This window comes from Bubalus bubalis, chromosome 20, assembly GCF_019923935.1.
Source record: "Bubalus bubalis isolate 160015118507 breed Murrah chromosome 20, NDDB_SH_1, whole genome shotgun sequence".
In the NCBI taxonomy this organism is placed as follows: Eukaryota; Metazoa; Chordata; class Mammalia; order Artiodactyla; family Bovidae; genus Bubalus; species Bubalus bubalis.
Genome location: NC_059176.1, coordinates 30,355,302 through 30,379,735, shown reverse-complemented (window position 1 = coordinate 30,379,735; position 24,434 = coordinate 30,355,302). Strand labels below are relative to the sequence as shown.

Sequence of the window (24,434 nt, the reverse complement as noted above, 5' to 3'; positions counted from 1 at the left end):
ATAGATACTATCTTCAGATTAATGGTCCCTTTGGAAAAACAATTGAGAATTTAAATTCTTTGTACTTCTTGTACTTGCTTAAGAAACTATATTGATTGCTGTCAAATACTGTATGTTATCAATTTCTATGCAGGTCTTCTTAATAGTGATTGCTCTCTTTCCTTCCTCATTCCCTTCAGCCACCTCAGATTGGAATTTTCATGATTTTCTCTATACTATCACAATCTTTTGCTTGTGTCTCTATTTGTGAACACACCCATTTTTCCATCTAGGTTTCTCTAAGACCAAAATGTGTACCTTTGTATTTTCCCAGAATCTGAGTCTAAGCCTTTTACACAGTAATTCTGCAGTAAATGCAGATAACTGTTACTAGATTAGGAATACTGACAGAGGGATTTCATGGAGTGGATTACCCAATATAATTTTCCCCTACTTAATGTAAATGGTAAGGCTGGTATCATCCTTAAACTAGGAAATAAAGTACCAGCAGTCATTAAGAGCATTAGTTCTAGAGCTGGACTGTGTGTGTCTATAATCCTGGCTATTCACTTCCTCTCAAAATCCACATCTATAAAAGGTGATAAAGTTGGACATCCCTCACAGAGTGTCAAGACTATATAAATTAGCTAGTACATGCAGAGTCATTAGGGCTTACAAATTAAATTTCAGCAATGAAGATAAACAGGAAACAGAACTTTTCACTGGGAAATCAAGAAAGACATGGTTGATAGAGTAATTTTTAAGTTAGAATTTGATACCTAGAATTTCATTAGTACTTTATAGGTCAATGAGCTATTATAATACATCATCATGGATTTTATAACTTCTCAGAAGCACTTCTATTATATGCGATATCACTAATATTGGAAAAAATCTTGTCTAATAATTTTATCAAAATAATTACTCTTATTTCACTAAGTATACAATTTTTGAAAATACTGTGTTATAAAAAATGAAAGTGTTAGTCACAGTCATGTCCAATTCTTTGCTGCCCCATGGACTGTAGCCTGCCAGGCTCCTCTGTCAAAGGACTTCTCCAGGCAAGAATACAGGAGTGAATAACCATTCCCTTCTCCAGGAGATCTTCCCAACCCAGAGATCAAACCTGGGTCTCCTGCACTTCAGGCAGATTCTTTGCTGTCTGAGCCTAGAAAAAAAAACAAAAAAACTTTTGTATCAGTTTTGTCTGTCCCATGAGATTTGTCCTAGAACACTTCTTAAAAAACTTTCATCCCCCAAATTTGGGCAAAAACAAGATTCTAGGGGTAATGAACTATCTTTATAACAGATCACAGAGCCTTTAGTGTCTTAGGTTGAATAACATATTTGTCTCATTTTTGTAAATCAAAATAAAACACACAGTTAATGAAATGAAACTGCTAATGAGTTGTTGCACAAATAAAAAGCACTCACTTAACCATCTGTCTAGTACATATTCTGATAATGCATTTAGAAGTTGTAATCAATAAAGTTTTACTCTACTGTCAAGAGCAGTCATAACTTAAATAAACTTGAAGCATCTAACCCTCTGTCTTTATGTTTGTATTTTGATCTTTGTACTTTCAAGTTTAAAGTAAACCTAAATAAAATTTTAAAAATTGAGGGAGAGGGTGGGATGATTTGGGAGAATGGCATTGAAATAGGTATAATATCATATATGAAACGAGTCACCAGTCCAGGTTCGATGCACGATACTGGATGCTTGGGGCTGGTGCACTGGGACGACCCAGAGGGATGGTATGGGGAGGGAGGAGGGAGGAGGGTTCAGGATGGGGAACACATGTATACCTGTGGCAGATTCATTTTGATATATGGCAAAACCAATACAATATTGTAAAGTTAAATAAAATAAAATTTTAAAAAGATAAAATAAAATATTAAAAATAAAAATTAATAAATAAAAATTGAGAACAAGTAAGAAAATATTTCCAAGATTCATTCTCCAAAATATTCCTTTGATTCTTCTTTATAAACTCTGTGCTTTATTAATCACCCAAACTTTTTTTATTAACTAAATATTAGTCATTTTTGAATCTTAGATTTTTTTAATATAGCCTTTGTAAAGTAAAAATAATTGTCCACTGATTATGAAAAAAAGAATTTCTAAGTTTGCTCTCTCACTGATCTGATCTAATAATCAAAGTCAATATAAATCTTGACTTAGAAACATGGAAATGAAACTTGAGTTATTGCTTTATGATCCTTTATATTTTTGTGTATCTTAAAAATATTCAAGATATGCCAAAATATGGAAGCAGCCACTAGTTCAATAGCTAAAGAAGATGTGGTATATATACACACAATGGGATATTACTCAGCAATTTCACTTTTCACTTTCATGCATTGGAAAAGGAAATGGCAACCCACTTCAGTGTTCTTGCCTGGAGAATCCAGAGACAGAGGAGCCTGGTAGGCTGCTGTCTATGGGGTCGCACAGAGTTGGACACAACTGAAGTGACTTAGCAGCAGCAGCATAAATACCAGGCTCCTCTGTCCATGGAATTCTCCAGGGAAGAACACTGAGATGGGCTGCTATTTCCTTCTCCAGGGGCTCTTCCTGACCCAGGGATCAAACCTGAGTCTCCTGCACTGCAAGCAGATTCTTTTACCATCTGAATCACCAGGTAATTCTATAAAAAAGAATGAAATCGTGCCATTTGAGATACTGTGTATGGACTGAGGGGGTATTATGCTAAATGAAATGTCAGTCAGAAAAAGAGGAATATTGAATAATTTCATTTATAGGTGGAATCTAAAAACAAAACAAATTAGCAAACATAGCAAAACAGAAATCATTATAGATATGGAGACAAACAGGTGGAAGCCAGAAGGGGAGATGAGAGGAAAGAAATAGATGAGGGGGACTAAGAGGTACAAAATTACACTTGCAAAGAAAATGAATCACAGGTGTGGGATGTACAGGGTAGGGAATATAGTCAATAACAATGTAATATCATTGTGTGCTGACATATTGTATGTGGAAAGTCAAATCTACATTTGAAATTTCAGCTGTACATTACATATTGGCAACAGATGTTCCTGTATTTAAAATAATAGCAATAGAGCTGTGATTTCATTTAGTTTTTCTTAGTGATTGCGGAAGACACTACTTTGTGAGTTGGTATGAAATTAATGGGGCTTCCCAGGTGGTGCTAGTCATAAAGAACCTGCCTGCCAGTGCAGGAGATGTAAGAGACATGGGCTCAATCCCTGGGTCGGGAAGGCCCCTGTAGGAGGAAATGGCACCTCACTCCGGTATTCTTGCCTGGAGAATCACACGGACAGAGAAGCATGGAGAGCTATAGTCCATAGAGTCACAAAGAGTTGGACATGGCTGAAGCAATTTAGCATGCACACATGGAATTAATGATAAGCTACCTTCATGTGTAATGTTTAACTAATGACTTAAAAGAACTAAAAAATTATTAGATATCAAGAGAATTTAAGAGATTGATTTTGAAACTCATTTAAATTAACAACAAATAGAAAGACTTGAAATAGACAAAGCAATCCTAAGATAGAAAAATGGAACTGGAGGAATCAGACAACCTGGTTTCAGACTATACTACAAAGCTACAGTAATCAAAACAGTACGGTATTGGGACAAAAATAGAAATATAAATCAATGGGACAAGATAGAAAGCCCAGAAATACATTCTCATACCTATGGTCAATTAATCTATAACAAAGGAGCCAAGAATATGCAATGGAGAAAAACAGTCTCTTCAATAAGTGGGGCTAGGAAACTGGATCAGCTACATGTAAAAAAATGAAATTAGAACATTCTCTAGCACCATACACAACAATAAACTCAAAACAGATTAAAGACCTAAGTATAATACTGTACACTATTAAACTCTTAGAGGAAAACAGAGAGAGAAAATTATTTGACATAAATCACAGCAATATTTTTTATTCACCTCCTAGAGCAATGAAAATAAAAACAAAAACAAATAAATGGAACCTAATTAAATTTAAAATCTTCTACACAGCAAAGGAAATCATCAACAAAATGAAAAGACAACCACAGAATGGGAGAAAATATTTGCAAATGAAGCAACTGACAAGGGATTAATCTCCAAAATATACAGCAGCTCACGAAGTTCAATATCAGAAAAACAAATCAAAAATTGATCAGAGATCTAAACAGACATTTCTCCAAAGAAGATATACAGATGGCTAAGAGGCACATGAAAAGGTACTCAAGATAACTAATTATCAGAGAAATGCAAATCAAAACTACATACTAGTCAAAACTACATCACTTCACACTAGTCAGAATGACCATTATGAGAGTGTACAAACAAATAATTGCTGGAGAGATTTCTCAGGTGTCCAGTGGCTAAGACTCCATGCTACCAATTTAGGGGGCCCAGGTTCGGCACCTCACTCCAGTACTCTTGCCTGGAAAATCCCATGGATGGAGGAGCCTGGAAGGCTGCAGTCCATGGGGTCGCTGAGGGTCGGACATGACTGAGTGACTTCACTTTCACTTTTCACTTTCCTGCATTGGAGGAGGAAATGGCAACCTACTCCAGTGTTCTTGCCTGGAGAATCCCAGGGATGGGGGAGCCTGGTGGGCTGCCATCACTGGGGTCGCACAGAGTTGGACACAACTGAAGTGACTTAGCAGCAGCAGGTTCGATCCCGGGTCAAGGAACGAGATCCCATATGTCAGAATTAAATAACCTGCATGCCACAAAGGAGACTGAAGATCCCATATGCTGCAACTAAGATCAGGACAGAAAAAATAAATTAATTAAATAGATAATATAAAAAATAATAATAAATGCTAGAAAGGGTGTGGAGAAAAGGGAACCCTCCTATACTGTTGGTAAGAATGTAAATTCCTAAATGTAAATGTATAACCACTATGGCAAACAGTATGAAGGTCCATTAAAAAATGAAAAACAGAACTACCCAATGATACAACAATCCCATTCCTGGGCATATATTCAGAGAAAACCATAATTTCAAAAGATAACATGCATCCCAATGTTATTTGCAGCACTGTGTACAATAACCAAGACATAAAAACAACCTAAATGTCTATCGAGAAATGGATAAAGATGTGGTACATATGTACAATGGAATATTACTCAACCACATAAAAGAATGAAATAATGCCACTTGCAACAACAAGGGTGGACCTAGAGATTATCATGCTAAGTGAAGTCAGAGAAAGACAAATATATGATATCATTCATATATGGAATCTAATTTTTAAAGTAATTCAAATGAATTTATTCACAAAACAGAAACAGATTTCCAAATACAGGGGAAAAAAAAAAAAAAAAAACATATGGTTTCCAAAGGGGAAATGTGAAGGGGAGGGATAAATCAAGAACTTAGAATAAACATACATGTACTACTATGTATAAGATAACCAACAAGAACCTACTGTATAGCACAGGGAACTCTACTCAATATTCTGTGATAACCTATATGAGAATAAAATCTTAAAAAGATTTAATATATGCATTCAGTTCAGTTCAGTCGCTCAGTTGTGTCCGATGCTTTGCAACCCCATGAATCGCAGCACACCAGGCCTCCCTGTCCATCACCAACTCCTGGAGTTCACTCAGACTCACGTCCATCGAGTCAGTGATGCCATCCAGCCATCTCATCCTCTGTCGTCCCCTTCTCCTCCTGCCCCCAATCCCTCTCAGTATCTGAGTCTTTTCCAATGAGTCAACTCTTCGCATGAGGTGGCCAAAGTACTGGAGTTTTAGCTTTAGCATCATTCCTTCCAAAGAAATCCCAGGGCTCATCTCCTTCAGAATGGACTGGTTGGATCTCCAAGGGACTCTCAGGAGTCTTCTCCAACACCACAGTTCAAAAGCATCAATTCTTCGGCGCTCAGCTTTCTTCACAGTCCAACTCTCACATCTATACATGACCACAGGAAAAACCATAGCCTTGACTAGACGGACCTTTGTTGGCAAAGCAATGTCTCTGCTTTTTAATAAGCTGTCTAGGTTGGTCATAACTTTCCTTCCAAGGAGTAAGCATCTTTTGATTTCATGGCTGCAGTCACCATCTGCAATGATTTTGGAGCCCAGAAAAATAAAGTCTGATACTGTTTCCACTGTTTCGCCATCTATTTCTCATGAAGTGGTGGGACCGGATGCCATGATCTTCGTTTTCTGAATGTTGAGCTTTAAGCCAACTTTTTCACTCTCCACTATCACTTTCATCAAGAGGCTTTTGAGTTCCTCTTCACTTTGTGCCATAAGGGCGGTGTCATCTGCATATCTGAGGTGATTGATATTTCTCCTGGCAATCTTAATTCCAGCTTGTGTTTCCTCCAGTCCAGCGTTTCTCATGATGTACTCTGCATATATGTTAAATAAGCAGGGTGACAATATACAGCCTTGACGTACTCCTTTTCCTATTTGGAACAAGTATGTTGTTCCATGTCCAGTTCTAACTGTTGCTTCTTGACCTGCATACAAATTTCTCAGGAGGCAGGTCAGGTGGTCTGGTATTCCCATTTCTTTCAGAATTTTCCACAGTTTGTTGTGATCTGCACAGTCAAAGGCTTTGGCATAGTCAATAAAGCAGAAATAGATGTTTTTCTGGAACTCTCTTGCTTTTTCCATGATCCAGCGGATGTTGGCAATTTGATCTCTGGTTCCTCTGGTTCCTGAAACCAGCTTGAATGCATACATATAACTAAATCACTTTGCTGTACATGTGAAACTAACACAACACTGTAAATCAACTATAGTCCAATAATGTCAAAATTAAAACAACAATAAATATAAAGTTTTATTTTAAAATCTTTTTAATAGCAGACTGCTACTGAATGAACAGTAACAAACACAAAAAGAAGTTCATTTTTCATACTACTGTTAAAGATTAAAAACAGATGATACAGGAGTTCTAAAGCAGTGTGCTAATTTAGCTTTATAAAACATGAAGTGGACAAGCTTGATTATTGAATTGATTGGTTAATGCTTTAAATTCTTATTTCCTTCTCACAAATATGGTAAAGTTGTAAAAGAAGGCTAGAGACAATAAACTAGACATGTTTGAAGAGAGTGGCAATTTAAATGTGAATGAAGGTCCATCATTCAGTAACAAGGCAAATGACAATAACAAATACAATTAAAAATGCCAGTACTTCAGATATCCTGAGAATCTACTGTAGAAATATGTATTATTATGAAAATATACACCTGAGGAGACAATATGCCTATTTTTGAAAATAGTAAACATATAAAATACCTCCATATCAATTTGTAAAACCTTAAACACAATATTCAGTTCAGTTCAGTCACTCGGTTGTGTCCTACTCTTTGTGACCCCATGAATCACAGCACTCCAGGCCTCCCTGTCCATCGCCAACTCCCGGAATTTACTCAAACTCACGTCCATTGAGTCGGTGATGCCATCCAGCCATCTCATCCTCTGTCGTCCCCTTTTCCTCCTGCCCCCAGTCCCTCCCAGCATCAGAGTCTTTTCCAATGAGTCAACCCTTCACATGAGGTGGCCAAAGTACTGAAGTTTCAGTTTCAACATCAGTCCTTCCAATGAACACCCAGGACTGATCTCCTTTAGAATGGACTGGTTGGATCTCCTTGCAGCCAAGGGACTCTCGAGAGTCTTCTCCAACACCACAGTTCAAAAGCATCAATTCTTTGGCGCTCAGCTTTCTTCACAGTCCAACTCTCACATCCATACACGACCACAGGAAAAACCATAGCCTTGACTAGACGGACTTTTGTTGGCAAAGGAATGTCTCTGCTTTTGAATATGCTATCTAGGTTGGTCATAACTTTCCTTCCAAGGGGTAAGCGTCTTTTAACACAATATTAGATATCTTAAAAGTTTATCAAGAGTGAAAAAAATGAAAATCATATATTCTGAACTTATTTTTGTCTAGTGTGCTTCTACATTAAAATAGAGTTTTCATTTCCATGGGTAAGCAAATAGAACCACAGTGTTCAGATTGTGTTTATGCATACATCCAATATTCACAATCATAAAAGTACATGTAATACCATGTGTGATAACTTTGAAAAACTTCTGTACAATAAGAAATACTATTCCCCAAATTGTAGGTAAATAACAACAGCCTGTGGTCATTTCTGATGTTGCAGTATTCCTATTTACTTAAGTATAAATACAATATTTACTTTAAACATTTGCCTTAAGCACTGCTTACAGTATTGTAGTATTCATTTACAATAAATATTCTTTTACTACCTGTCCTAATAGCTGTGAAATGTTCTGTATTCATATCCTCCTCTCCACAGAGCACCAGCTTTTAGGAAATAAAGCCTGGAACTTAAAAATCTGATTAGCTAGTCTAGGCTATTGTGGAGGTGAGGCTTTTGCTACCTTCCACCTGAAAACACAGCAAACTTCTAAATCTTGCAGACATTGACATACTCTATAATCCAGTGCACATTCTGAGTTGATGCTATGGATGATTATCTCTTTGGTCTTAGTAAGGAGTTAGATTGTATAATCAAGGCAGTGAAAAGCCATTAGATAGTACTAAGCAGGAGACAGTGAAATAACATTTTTGAAACACGCTGTCAGGGTTCTATATGGATTAGTGTGGAGAGATAAATATGAGGATGCGGCGTGAGGAAGTGGGGTTGGCAGTCCATAGGAGAGGTGATGGTGGGTTCACCAGAGGAGGTGGCAGCAAAGATGGTGCAGGATGGACAGATCTAGGATACACTGGAAACAGTTCTAAAGGACCTTTTGATGGATTACAAGTGGGGCTGGGGAATCAAGAATGAATACTAGGTTTTTTCACGTAATACTGCTGTGAGATAAGGAAGACTGAGGATGACAGGTGGATTTTTTCAAGAGCTGGGATTCAGACGTAACAAGTCGGAAGTATTTGTGACCCATTCCTGTGGAGATACAGGAGGGGACCAGAATCATGGATCTGGAGTTCACAAGGTGGGGAAGCCCAGCAGAAGGTTATCAACTAGTGCTTTGAGCTCAGAGTCATTCTGCAATTCATCTATCCAACAAATATCTACTGAGCATTTCTGATGAACAAGGTACTGTTTTATGTGGTAGGAAAACAACACTGGAAAAAAATCACATAAAAATTCTTGTCCTTGTGGGGCTAATATTCTATGAAGAGATCCTCTAGAAAGAAATGTAGAAGGCAAGAAGAGGATCCAGGACTGACCTCTGGGGCATCTTACCCTGATTGGATGACAGGACAAGTAGAAGCCCATAGAGAATAGAGTGAAAAACCTACCCAGAGAAGAAAATAAACCAGAAGACTGTGATGTCACAGAAGCCGTGAGAAAAAAGTGACTCACTCATTTAAATTCTTTTTTCAACAACAGTTCAATTTTGTAAATGTCTGCTGAGGTGTGGAGAAAGATTAGAAACAGAAAATGATTTTTAAATTAGGTGACAAGGACATTGTATCCTTAAGACTCAGTGAAATGGAAGATGGAATCTGTATTTAAGTGGACTGAGGCAAAAATTGAGGGGAAACTTACAAACTGGAGGCAGTAAGTGTGGACTTTTGTTAAGTTTTACTGTCCAGGAAAGTTGAGAAGTTGGCAAGTGACTGGAAGACAAAGAATTAGACTTAGATGTGGTGTCTGAAAGCCCTAACCAGAGTGTATGGTACATAGTTAATGCTCAGTAAACATGATACATTATTTTTGATGATAGGTGAGATTTAAATTTAATAGTTTGGATTAAAAAAATAATTTACTGACAAGGGCTGTCACAGAACCTGAGAGTTATCGATTTTCCACCAGAAGTCTTTTTTTTTTTTTAATTGGAGGCTAATTGCTTTACAATATTGTAGTGGTTTTTGCCATACATTGACATGAATCAGCCATGGGTGTACATGTGTTCCCCATCCTGAACCCCCCTCTCCCCTCCCTCCCTATCCCATCCCTCTTGGTCATCCCAGTGCCTCCGCCCTGAGCACCCTGTCTCATGCATTGAACCTGGACTGGTGATCTGTTTTACATATGATAATATACATGTTTCAACGCTATTATCTCAAATCATCCCACCCTCACCTTCTCCCACAGAGTCCAAAAGTTTGTTCTTTATATCTGTGTCTCTTTTGCTGTCTCACGTATAGGGTCATGATTACCATCTTTCTAAATTCCATATATATGCATTAATATACTATATTGGTGTTTTTCTTTCTGACTTACTTCACTCTGTATAACAGGCTCCAGTTTCATCTACCTCATTAGAACTGATTCAAATACATACTTTTTAATAGCTGTGCAATATTCCATTGTGTATATGTACCACGGCTTTCTTATCCATTTGCCTGTCGATGGGTATCTAGGTTGTTTCCATGTCCAAGCTATTGTAAACATCCACCAAAAGTCTTAAAATTAGTTTAGATAACATAAAGTCTGAATTCACAAATGAAAAAAAAAATAGCAATAAAGATATGTAGCATTTTTCATCTATTAAATTGGCCATTTTTTAAGTATAACATTCAGTGTTGATAAAGGTGCAAGGAAATGAATCTTCAACTGAATTTATAGGAATATAACCTTTCTGAAAAGTAAATTCATATATATTAAAAACCTTAAAAATGTGCTCGCTTTTAGTTTTATTTTTTCCATGAATCTCATTTAGTGTATTTAACAGAAGAGAAATTATAAAATTAAAGAAACACAGAAGTCAGATATTTGTTTAAAACCTAGAAATACACATTTCCTTTAAGTAGCATCTGATGTGGGGCTGTTTGCATAAATGTGGTGAAATACCCATCCATTCAGTCTTTTTTTTTTTTCAAACCTCCAGGCTAATTGTTATAAAACTCTATACTTAATGCCAGCCTTCGAGACCACCCGGAGTTTTCTGCATGGATGCAGAATGTTCACCTTCTTAGTTGGATGAGCTTCTGGGAGCACAAATACCCAAGAGTCAGTCTCTGGGTTGGTTTTCCTTGTTTTTCTCTATTTTCGGAAATATCTGATGAATATGAACATTACTGTTCATATTCATCAGAGCCTTCAATGGTTAGGAATCTGTTTTTCCCAACAGTCCCTGTCTCTCTTTTAGAGCAACCCTGCTTTAAACTGAGCCCATGTGCCGCAACCACCAAAGCCAGAGTGCTCTAGAGCCAGTGCTCGGCAACAACAGAAACCTCCGCAACAGAGAAGCCTCCAAAACGAGAAGCCCCAGCACCGGAACTAGAGAAAGCCTGAAGCCGTAAGCCATAGTGAACCCCCGGCACAGCCAAAAACAAAAACAAAACAACAACGACAAAACAGTACAGTTCAAATCTGGGCTGCTTGTGTGGGGCTCAAATAGCCTTACCAAATAATTTTGATTTGTGTAAAATTTGGTGGCCCTGGAATACAGCTGGCACACTCAAAGGGAGAATTCCTTGAAGGACCACAAAACCAGTCCAGTGTCTTGGAATGAGTTGATTCTGACATGATGGGGATCACTGCTGATCTTATAAAACTAGAATCTTCAGACTTTTGCTGGCTAGAGACAGGGCGCATTTCACAATGCAGTGCTGTTATATTTTCTTCTTGAAACTGAGTTTTTTACACCAGCCCATAATATCTTATTTTTAGCACCTGACAAGGTTTGAAATGTTTTTATTATTTCATTTGCATTTTAGAGTAATGTGATCCCCCATTTGAGGTATTGAGAAACTCAGATTCAGAGACTGCATCCCCTATGCAATAATAAAACTGCTTCATAAGATTTCCTTAACCATTCTGAGCAAAAACCCCCAATGCGGCACAATACGTGGCAGAAAGGCTACAAAGCATGAGTGGGTATGAGGGTGTTACACCAACTTACCTCTGCCCTTTAAAGGCCGCTGGGAATACTTGGGCAAGGCTATCTTTGCACTAGCTGCTTCTTACATATGGCCCAAAGCATGCTTCCGGCACCAGTGTCTTTGGAAGAGGTGTGAAAAAACTTCTCTCTGAGTCCAGGAGAGTGGGCTGTTCAAATCCTCCTGGAGACAAAAGAAAGAATTGGTTCCAGTGCCTTTTTCAATCCTAACAGCTTTCAGATGACACATCGGGAGTCATTTATACAGACTTGAATATACCCAAAAGCATTCCTCGCCAAGCCTTCCCACAGTCTACATGAGCCAATGCAGATCACTTTATTTAAAAAGGTTATATGTTATGTAAAACCCACACAACTAGCTGTCTTAGATTTTTCTCTACCCCTGCTTGGACTTCTGTGGGGTTTCCTCCATATTTTTCATCTTTAACTATAGACTGACTGATTTATAGTCACCCATAAAACAATGTTCATTTTAATAGCCCACCTTACAAAGGTCCTAACCATTGGAAGTTCAGCTCAGTTCATCAATAAACCTACTACTCAGTAGTCATTTCCCCAGCCAGTCAATAAGCAAATTGTAATTTAAAAGTGACACTCCTGGGGATCTTTTTTTATAGACTAGTAAATCAAACCAATGTACAGTGCAGTTTATTCCTTAAAATGTTGCCTTTTTTTTTTTTTTCTGATAGGAAACCCTCAGGGTCATCTTTGAATCCCTGCCTTAACCTGTGAGTCAACTGTATTTAACCTCCTGCTACAGGTGGATGCTTCAGCAAGATGTCTTTCCTACTAGTTCTTCTCAGCAACTAGAAATTCTGTCTTATATCTTTTTTAAAGGTAACAGCTCTAAGGAGTATATTCTAGCACCAAAAGGTACTATTTGAAGTGACATATTGGACTGGGGACACACTGCTGGCCATGTCTAGAGCAAACAGCCTACCTCGCTTAAAGGCCTTGGAGGGCACTCTTTCTTCCAACATATAAGTTGGAAAATAAAGTCTTATTCCTAAGTATCTGTTATTATAGCTACTGTTTTAAGAGTGATACCTATCATTCTGTTGTGGTAACAAATGGCTATTTTGTTTTTTGTTCATATTTACAACAAGCCATTAGATAGGTAGCTTTAAAAGAGATTTACATGGTTAATATTTTAGAGATGATAGGTATTATAATTCCCTACCATGCTACAGACCTGACCCATCTCATGAACAAATTTCACTGAAATAGCAACAAGGGGACACATGACAAAATATTTGCCAGTGGGCACTGGTCACCCATGATGTTTAGCTTCCTTTATTTTATCTGCCTTATGACATCATTTTTATTCTACCTTAATTAAGCCTATATGATTTTAATTAACATAAATTCTGGTTCAAATAATTCCAGGTTCAATTACTGTTATGTAATTTCTGGCTCTGCTTCTTGGTTGACCAGCAATTGAATGTTTCATATGAAAATACAGTTAAAATGCAATTTCCCTATTTTGAGAACATATAGCAAAACTAGGTCTTTATAAATATAAATATTTTAAAACCATTAAAGAGAAATATAGATTCATAATTTTATTCATAGCTTGAGTATAAATTTATATTTTAAGGAGTATAATTTAAATTTTATGAATATAAACTAAATTTTATTTATAAATTAAGAGTTCAAGTTCATATATATGTGTGTGCATATTTTTTCTTAGATTTTTTAAATGCACACTTATGAAAATATGTATACATACTCAATTTCTAGATTTCATGTTGGAGTCTGCTGGTTAGTGCAATAAGCAATTTTTTCAAATCAGTTTTTTATTATTTATTTGCTAGAAATGAGAACAACATGAAATTATACTTTAATAGTGGATTGCCAATGCAATTATAAGTTATTTTCCCCAACCATCTCTATTTTTGGTAGATGATTAGTGCCCCGTGGGATCCAGAGACTTCTCTGATCGAGAGCTGTTTGTTTTCTGCATGCTGCAATTATATATTACACATACACCAATGATGAGTAGCCTCATGTGTTGGGATAAATATGTTATTATAAGTTCAAATGCTTAGATACTTTTTCGATGTTTATTTGAGCTGAGCAAAACATAGTGGTTTGAGTTCACAGGGGGCTTACATAAACCTTTTGGGGGAGAATTTCAGCTCACTGGGGTTTGTAAGCAGATGGCATATGCAAGCAATCACACTTCTCCTTGGTGGGAGGAATGGCATTCTCAGGGTAACAAAATAAGGGAGGGAGGTGCCATGACAAGTCTGTTCTCAGAGTCTCCACCTGGGCTTTCCCCACAAGGCAAAGGCACTAAGCAGAAGTTTGAGGGATAACATCGAATGAGAACGCAGTGAAGTGCTCCTCTCTCCACCTCCAGGCCGGCCCACCCCCAGTCTCCCTCTGGGAGCCTCCGTAGCAAGTTGAACCATCCCACTGTTCAGAACTGAGGTGAAATTTTGCAGGAATTTGATGAGATTATGTTTAGGAAGGTTAGACCCCAGAACTACCTGTTACTTGCTCTCGCAGTGTGCCACGTGCGGTGCTACAAGCAAGAAATAGTTGCAAAATGGGAATCAAAGGACATTTAAAACAGTTGGACCAGCACTCAGTTCTCCAGTGAACAGAACTCTGGAAAACTTGGGTGGTAACACATGTAAGAAAAGCTCCCCCACCACTTCCAACCAGCTCTATCCATTCTCCATCTAGATCTTGGAAGGATCATGCTGTCCTTGGTTTCTACATCTGTAAACACAAAGCAGTGACCAATAAACTAAGGTAAAGAAAGAGGAGAAAAATCTGGCCCCAAGGAAAGCCCTAAACCAGTTTATTGAATGCATAAAATTGGGTTCACCCTGTTCACCCTGTTCTGGGGAGCAGAACAGGGGAAAGGGAAAGGAAAAAAGAGAAATAAGGGAAATAAAGGCAAGGGGGAAATTTTAACCCCCAGTGACCATACTCACTGGCAAATGCATCTCACTCAAAATCCTGCAACCTGGAAGAAACCATAGCATTGCTCCCTCTTAGAGGGGAAATGAAGAAAGAAATGGACACAGAAGATGCTTTTGTCCTCTCTTTCTCACCAAACCATTGTGCTTTAAAATAACCAGGGATATCTGACCAGACCTCAGCTCATTGTGGGACAGAACCTGGGAATCGGGTGCACTCTAACCAGGTCTACAACTTGACCACTGAACTCACACAAACACACCAAAGCTGACTCCTTAAATTTTGATTAAACTGGAAAACACTTGTTTATTAAAGGCTAGGAAAGCAGAGAGTTGACTGACAAGACTTCATACTCTTACCTGCATGTCTACTCATAATAAATGCATATTTCAAGGGAATTCTTTTCCATCTAGATTAATATGGATCTACTCAGAATGACACAGAAGCCATATTGCTCCAAAGCAAAAACAAAAAGCACTACTATGTTCAAAGAATTTTACTCCAAGCTCACTTTATATATACTGAAACAATCCTGAAATACAACACCTAAATAGAAAGATCATTTCTCTGTGTCATACCATTTTCCTAGTGGCTGTTACTCTTGAATTATGACCTTAAATGTTCTAGTCTTTTGTATCGATTTCCTTCAAATCCACAAGTGTAACAACTGGCAATGCTGCTCATAGTTGAAGTTCCATCATTTCACTAGTATCTAGCTTATCTTATGATAATAAACAGTGTAAATGTGTACAAGTCATTCTATAAATGAAAATTCTATGCCAAATCCTGAAACTCTGGGAGGGGTCCTCAGTAAGTCAGTAGATTATATCTTGGAGGCTGCTAAAACAAACAACAACAAAAAGAAATACCAGTTCCAGTCATTCATGCCCACTGCTTATAACATGCCTAAATTGTAATGCTGCTTAATAGGGAGCACTGTTGTTGTTCAGTCACAAAGACATGTCTGATGGTGACCCCGTGGACTGCAGCACACCAGACTCCTGTGTCCTTCACTATCTCCTGGAATTGGCTCAAACTCATGTCCACTGACTCAGCGACACCATCCAACCATCTCATTCTCTGTCACCTCCTTCTCCTCCTGCCTTCAGTCTGTCCCAACATTAGGGTCTTTTCCAGAGTCAGTTCTTCGTATCAGGTGGCCAAAGTATTGGGACTTCAGCATCAGTCCTTCCTATAAGTACTTGGGGTTGATTTCCTTTAGGACTGACTGCTTTGATCTTCAAACAAGTCAATCCTATAGAAAATCAATCCTGAATAGTGAGCATGAAGTGAAGTGAAGTCATTCAGTTGTGTCTGACTCTTTGTGACCCCATGGACTGTAGCACACCTCTAAATGTGAAAGTTGTATCTGATTAGAACACAAAACACTATTCAGATATATACAGACTCATAGTGAGTTCTTCACACAGCAGAAACACACCAAGCTTCAAAAGAAAGAAGTTTGGTCTATTGTTACAATAGGATGGAAAAAGAAAAAAAACAAGGATAGGTAATTCCAAAGATGTTGCAAATGAAGAATGAAAAAGATCTGGTGATCTGGAAAGTGGGCAGGTAAAAATACGAATATCTTGAAAGTGTATTGAAGATCTGAAAATCATTTAATGTTAAAGTTTTATTATATTAAGAGTTGTTTAACTCTTCATGGACACTAGGAAAAACAAGCCATTTACAAGGAGAAGTTTTTAGGATTCTATTATTAGAAAGTAGGGCAGATGAGCTGGCTTCTACAATGAAAGGTAAACCAGAACCTACAAGGCTACTGTGGAAGTCCTGGTCTGTGCTTTCAGAAGATAATGGGTCAACTAGAAAAGGGCTCATGATGAAGTGGTTCAGTGAAGGCAGATGTGACAAGACAATAAATGTGTAGTATTTAAATTCCCCTGGGATAACAAAAATATTAGATGGGGAAATTGAATTTTAAAAATTGGGTTTCTAACAGTACATGTGTAGGTTATTGGACATTAGAGGAAAATATATTTTCCACATTTATGTTTTCCATATGGAACATCTAGAACTGAAAAGGGGGCTTTAGAGCAAAACTAATGAATGCCAGTGGAGTTTAGTCAATAGTAGTAGTAATAATAATAAAATATGATATTTAGATCGTAATAATGTATCAAAGTTGGCTCATGTAGTTGTGACAAATCTATCACAGTAATATAAGGTGTTAGCAACAGAGTAATATATTGGAATTCTCTGTACTCCCATTGAAAACTTTCTGTAAATCTAAAACTATTCTAAAATAAAATGTTTCCTTAAAATAAAAAAAAAAGTAAAAACCACTTGCTGGTACATGCAAGTTTAATCTAAACACATGCAACTTTGGCCCATGTGTTTAGATTAGTTCATACATGTAGTAAATCCTCAATAAATTATAATTATTTTATGAGTAAATATACAATGTACAAACATTTAAGAGTTTAAGACTTTTACATAATTAAAAAGAAAGTTTTAGAAAACACTGATTTAGTGCCTTTTTGGTAGTTGGCTTGGATAAGGCAGTGAAAGTTATAGATATTGGGTGATTAATAAGAAAATTTTTACCTCTCTGTACCTTAGTTTCTACATCTGTAAAATGCTGAACTCAAGTTTGCCTTCCTCATAGGCTTTTTGTTAAGAGTGGGTTATTAATGTAAAGTTCTTAGAACAGTGTTTGACATTTAGAAAGAGTCCAATAAGTATTATTTATTACTACCATCATTTTTATTATCATTGTGTTATTATTATATTGAGAGTTGATGAAGAAAAGAATAATGATGGTACTGACAAAATGGGGGCGGCAGAGGTGGGGGGACAGTAATTTTTAAGACCAAAAATAATCAGCAAAGAAAAAAATATCTAGCAGAAATTGGGCAACATGAGATTAGAAAACTTTTTGCAGATGCAATGATTTAAATATGAAAATAAATAAAATCTCTGGGACCGTGGAGAAAGGAGTGGGTCAAGATCTCAGATTTAGAAAAGTAATCACAGCTAAAGGGTAGAAAAAGGTAGAGAACCTCATGAAGGAAAAGAAGAAGAAGAAATAGAAATGAAGAATTGATCAGGCTATTGTAGTCTCAGAATGGAAGAGAAAAAAAAAAAAAAAGAGGAGGTCAGCCATATGGAAGACCTCAGTTCAGTTCACTTCAGTTCAGTCGCTCAGTCGTGTCCGACTCTTTGCAACCCCATGAATTGCAGCACGCCAGGCCTCCCTGTCCATCACAAACTCCCGGAGTTCACTCAGACTCACGTCCATCGAGTCAGTGATGCCATCCAGACATCTCATCCTCTGTCGTCCTCTTCTCCTCCTGCCCCCAATCCCTCCCAGCATCAGAGTCTTTTCCAATGAGTCAACTCTTCACATGAGGTGGCCAAAGTACTGGAGTTTCAGCTTCAGCATCATTCTCTCCAAAGAAATCCCAGGGCTGATCTCCTTCAGAATGGACTGGTTGGATCTCCTTGCAGTCCAAGGAACTCTCAAGAGTCTTCTCCAACACCACACTTCAAAAGCATCAATTCTTCGGCGCTCAGCTTTCTTCACAGTCCAACTCTCACATCCATACATGACCACTGGAAAAACCATAGCCTTGACTAGACGGACCTTTGTTGGCAAAGTAATGTCTCTGCTTTTTAATATGCTGTCTAGGTTGGTCATAACTTTTCTTCCAAGGAGTAAGCATCTTTTAATTTCATGGCTGCAGTCATCATCTGCAGTGATTTTGGAGCCCCCCAAAAATGAAGTCTGACACTGTTTCCACTGTTTCCCCATCTATTTCCCATGAAGTGATGGGACCTGATACCATGATCTTAGTTTTCTGAATGTTGAGCTTTAAGCCAACTTTTTCACTCTCCACTTTCACTTTCATCAAGAGGCTTTTTAGTTCCTCTTCACTTTCTGCCATAAGGGTGGTGTCATCTGCATATCTGAGGTTAGTGATATTTCTCCCGGCAATCTTAATTCCAGCTTGTGTTTCTTCCAGTCCAGTGTTTCTCATGATGTACTCTGCATATAAGTTAGATAAGCAGGGTGACAATATACAGCCTTGACATACTCCTTTTCCTATTTGGAACCAGTCTGTTGTTCCATGTCCAGTTCTAACTGTTGCTTCCTGACCTGCATACAGATTTCTCAAGAGGCAGATCAGGTGGTCTGGTATTCCCATCTCTTTCAAAATTTTCCACAGTTTATTGTGATCCACACAGTCAAAGGCTTTGGCATAGTCAATAAGGCAGAAATAGATGTTTTTCTGGAACTCTCTTGCTTTTTCCATGATCCAGCGGATGTTGGCAATTTGATCTCTGGTTCCTCTGCCTTTTCTAAAACCAGCTTGAACATCAGGAAGTTCACGGTTCACATACTGCTGAAGCCTGGCTTGAAGAATTTTGAGCATTACTTTACTAGCATGTGAGATGAGTCAATTTTGCGGTAGTTTGAGCATTCTTTGGCATTGCCTTTCTTTGGGATTGGAATGAAAACTGACCTTTCCAGTCCTGTGGCCACTGTTGAGTTTTCCAAATTTGCTGGCATAAGGAGTGCAGCACTTTCACAGCATCATCTTTCAGGATTTGGAATAGCTCAACTGGAATTCCATCACCTCCACTAGCTTTGTTCATAGTCATGATTTCTAAGGCCCACTTGACTTCACATTCCAGGATGTCTGGCTCTAGGTGAGTGATCACACCATTGTGATTATCTGGATCATGAAGATCTTTTTTGTACAGTTCTTCTGTGTATTCTTGCCACCTCTTCTTAATATCTTCTGCTTCTGTTAGGTCCATACCATTTCTGTCCTTTATCAAGCTCATCTTTGCATGAAGTGTTCCCTTGGTACCTCTAATTTTCTTGAAGAGATCTCTGTCTTTCCCATTCTGTTGTTTTCCTCTATTTCTTTGCATTGATCACTGAGGAAGGCTTCTTATCTCTTCTTGCTATTCTTTGGAACTCTGCATTCAGATGTTTATATTTTTCCTTTTCTCCTTTGCTTTTTGCTTCTCTTCTTTTCACAGCTATTTGTAAGGCCTCCCCAGACAGCCATTTTGCTTTTCTGCATTTCTTTTCCATGGGGATGGTCTTGATCCCTGTCTCCTGTACAATGTCACGAACCTCATTCCATAGTTCATCAGGCACTCCATCTATCAGATCTAGGCCCTTAAATCTATTTCTCACTTCCACTGTATAATCATAAGGGATTTGATTTAGGTCTTACCTGAATGGTCTAGTGGTTTTCTCTACTTTCTTCAATTTAAGTCTGAATTTGATAATAAGGAGTTCATGATCTGAGCCACAGTCAGCTCCCGGTCTTGTTTTTGTTGACTGTATAGAGCTTCTCCATCTTTGGCTGCAAAGAACATAATCAATCTGATTTCGGTGTTGACCATCTGGTGATGTCCATGTGTAGAGTCTTCTCCTGTGTTGTTTAAAGAGGGTGTTTTTTCTATGACCAGTGCATTTTCTTGGCAAAACTCTATTAGTCTTTGCCCTGCTTCATTCCATATTCCAAGGCCAAATTTGCCTTTTACTCCAGGTGTTCCTTGACTTCCTACTTTTGCATTCCAGTCCCCTATAATGAAAAGGACATCTTTTTTGGATGTTAGTTCTAAAAGGTCTTGTAGGTCTTCATAGAACCATTCAACTTCAGCTTTTTCGGTGTTACTGGTTGGGGCATAGACTTGGATTACTGTGATATTGAATGGTTTGCCTTGGAAATGAACAGAGATCATTCTGTTGTTTTTGAGATTGCACCCAAGTACTGCATTTCGGACTCTTTTGTTGACCATGATGGCTACTCCATTTCTTCTGAAGGATTCCTGCCTGCAGTAGTAGATATAATGGTCATCTGAGTTAAATTCACCCATTCCAGTCCATTTGAGTTCGCCGATTCCTAGAATGTCGACATTCACTCTTGCCATCTCCTGTTTGACCACTTCCAAATTTGCCTTAATTCATGGACCTGACATTCCAGGTTCCTATGCAATATTGCTCTTTACAGCATCGGACCTTGCTTCTATCACCAGTCACATCCACAGCTGGGTATTCTTTTTGCTTTTGCTCTGTTTGGTAGGTAGAATAGGGAAAAGGAGTCCAAAATGGCGGTGGCTAAAAGACAAGGAAGGTCCGAGGACCAGAGTGAAGACTTCAGGCAGAACAAACAGCACTCCTGGCTAAGCCCAATTTGCATAGAGCAGGCCCAGGTGGAGGAAAAACATATAAAAGGAGGAGCCAAAGCGCTTTCTCATGGACTCTCTCCTGTGTGTGTGCGCTCTATCTCTGTCTTTCTGTCTCTCTCTCTCTCTCTCTCCTGCTATCTTCTAAATAAAATAGAGCTGTAACACTGATTTGCCTAAGAGCAATAACACGGTTTGTCCAAGACCCAAGAGCTGTGACATGCCGAGGGCTTTAATGTCTGTCGCTCCAAATCTTTGTTGTGATGAAACAAAGAACCGAGGAACATACACTCGTGTGACTGCTCCATCCCTTCATTCTTTCTGGAGTTATTTCTCCACTGATCTCCAGTAGCATATTGGGTACTTACTGACCTGGGGAGTTCCTCTTTCAGTATCCTATCATTTTGCCTTTTCATACTGTTCATGGGGTTCTCAAGGCAAGAATACTGAAGTGGTATGCCATTCCCTTCTCCAGTGGACCACATTCTGTCAGATCGCTGCACCATGACCCGCCCTTCTTGGGTTGCCCCACGGGCATGGCTTCATTTCACTGAGTTAGACAAGGCTGTGGTCCTAGTGTGATTAGATTGACTAGTTTTCTGTGAGTATGGTTTCAGTGTGTCTGCCCTCTGATGCCCTCTTGCAACACCTACCATCTTACCTAGGTTTCTCTTACCTTGGACGAGGGGTATCTCCTCACTGCCGCCCTTCCTGACCTTCAACATGGCATAGCGCCTCTAGGCTCTCCTGCGCCCGTGCAGCCACCACTTCTTGGACCTGGGGTTGGTTCTCCCGGCCTCCACCCCTGGCCTCCCACGTGGGGGCGTGGGGTGGCTCCTCCCGGCCGCCACCCCTGACCTCAGACACAGGGTAGCTCTTCTCTGCCGTTCCTGCACCATTGCAGCCTGGCACTCTTGGCCGCTGCCCCTGACCTCAGACGTGGGGTAACTCCTCTTGGCCACTGCCCTTCGGGCATGGGGTCCTCCAGGCTTCTGCCCTTGACCTCGGACGTGGGGTAGCTCCTCTCGGCCGTGCTTAGTGTGCAGGTCGCAGCTGCTATCACGCTTCTGAGGTCTGGAAGACCTCAGAAGACATCAAAGATTTAAGAAAAGCAGGAAGATTCACTCAGAACCTGAAGCAAATAATTCAAGCCAATGAATGGTCTTATTCATTTGTAATCTATTTTTTCTTTCACCCCATGAATATTTTGTTTAATTTATTCATTGATGTTTGCCACACAGTAGGCATTCAATTGGAGAAGGCAATGGCACCCCACTCCAGTACTCTTGCCTGGAAAATCCCATGGACAGAGGAGCCTGGTAGGCTGCAGACCATGGGGTCGCAAAGAGTTGGACATGACTGAGCAACTTCACTTTCACTTTTCCCTTTCATGCATTGGAGAAGGAAATGGCAACCCACTCCAGTGTTCTTGCCTGGAGAATCCCAGGGACGGGGGGGCCTGGTGGGCTGCCGTCGATGGGGTCGCACAGAGTCAGACATGACTGAAGCGACTTAGCAGCAGCAGCAGGCATTCAATACTATGTGGTGGATTAAGGAATAAATAATTCACAAATCAGGTCAATAAATTTTAAAATAGTCTGTATTGTAATACAATTGGTGCATCAATGAGAAAGTATCTACTGTCAAAAATTACTTGACAGTACTATCTTTTACTGGGCTTCCCAGGTGGTGCTGGTGGTAAAGAATCCATAGACATAAGAGATGCATGCTTGATCCCTGGGTCGGGAAGATCCCCCTGAGGAGGGCATGGCAACCCACTCCAGTATTCTTGCCTGGAGAATCCCATGGACAGAGGAACCTGGCAGTCTACAGGCAACAATACTGGAGTGAGTTGCCATGCCCGTCTCCATAGCGTGGCACAGAGTCAGACACAATTGAAGCAACTTAGCATCACATATGCACTAAATTTTACTAAGAAAAAAATGGAACTTGGACTGTAGAATTTCAAATTGGCAATAACAGTGTTATTATTTCCAGGAAAAAAATTCCAATAATAAATAACAGCAAGTAAGTCTAGCATTAATTACATTTAGCTTTTTATATAGAGAAATGGATATCTTTTCTAACACCTCCAAGACTATAATTATCCTGGACAATCTTCTCACCTTTGGTGCTCATTGTAAAATAAACTTTTATGGCAATTTGGAAGTAAAATTTCTGATTTTTAGATAAATTTGGAGTCTGGAGTGGTAGACAACAAAAGAATGCCAAAGTCAGATCTTGTTTGAGGATTAGATTATCAATATTCTTTATGATAATAATTAAATATGAGGTCAAATATCTTACAGAAATAGAGGGGAAAAAGAAATAGGATGTAAAAATTTCCAAACCACTAGAGAAAGTCTAGTTTAAGTCTATTTTAAGGCAAAGTCAACATGATCATATAAGTCAAAAATTAAATGGATGCAAATAGCATAAAGAGAAAGCAAAACATAAGATGTTAGGAAAGATACATAAGAGGTCATAATAAATATGAAAGGACTATAAAAAGTCCCTTTTAAAAGACCAAACATTCAGTCTGAATAAACAAAAAGGAAAATCTATAAATGCTATTTTTAGAGACATACTTAAAATAACACAGAAAGATTAAAACAAGAAAAGTAAAAAGATATCAGAAATGAAAATAAAGCAAGTTTGAAAATTAATAATATATCAGTAAGTGTCCTGGCAAAAATTATTTAGTACAGTCAGTTTGGAGTTTAAATAAAATAAAATTTGAGAAGAGAGCTTAATAAAAAGAAAGGATGGGCAGAGTTTAGGAAGACCAGAGCTATTTATAGCAAGAAATTCTTACACCCTCTATGTCTGCATGGGTAAAGGGAAGGAGCTATTATGGGAACACACAGGCTATAAGGAGAGGGCAGTCTGACAGGAGTGGTGACCCTTGGTCAATACTTTGAGTCACATGGCAACTCCATGAGGAAGGAGTCTGTGGAAGAGGCATCCCAACTTCCCTCACCTCCCTGCCTGAGATGTCTTGCCAGCAGTCCTTGTCAGCCTAACCCAACCAGAAACCAGGGGGCAGGGTCACTTCTTGATGCGAGTGGTCCATACAAGAGGCAGAGAAGAACAGAAAAGGGTGGCGTGTGGATCTGGGAGGAAAGTATACGATTTCCAGGAGAGATAGTCATAAAAAATGAGTAGAAATCAACTTAAAATCATTAAATGAAGAGAAATGGGGGTGGATATTTTATTAGTTTAAAATTTTCAAAAATACGTGGCCAGGAGCTTCTATGTACCAGTAAATGTATCACTGAAATATATAAGGCAAAAAGACATCAACAGTGTAAGAATAATCTGATGAAACTTTGATTGTGGAGAGACGTAGCTCAAAATTTGACACGACCAGAACTCAATGAATGATTGACAAATGTGCTTGGTAAACATATACAAAGAGCTTTGTACCTAACTGAGAAACATTTTTTTTTCTAAAGACACATAAACAAATTAATCAACCACTAAGAAACAAAATAAGCCTCAGTAATTTCCAAAAGAATACATTTATAGAACACATTCTCTTACCACAATTCAAT

General features: G+C 38.6%; 1 long non-coding RNA gene across 2 annotated transcripts in view; it reads right to left on the bottom strand.

The window, feature by feature from the left end:
* Positions 1-1,086: 1,086 nt before the first annotated feature.
* The window catches only part of LOC123330814, a 52,498-nt gene continuing 29,150 nt past the window's right edge, over positions 1,087-24,434 (bottom strand). The window contains exons 2-3 of one of the 2 annotated variants that reach the window (XR_006546992.2): positions 11,785-11,944; positions 1,087-1,147 (exon numbers count right to left, since the gene is read on the bottom strand). This is a non-coding gene — a long non-coding RNA (uncharacterized LOC123330814). Of the gene's footprint in view, positions 1,148-4,530; positions 4,731-11,784; positions 11,945-24,434 lie in introns of those variants that run through there. The other variant, XR_006546991.2, reaches the window with a different exon arrangement.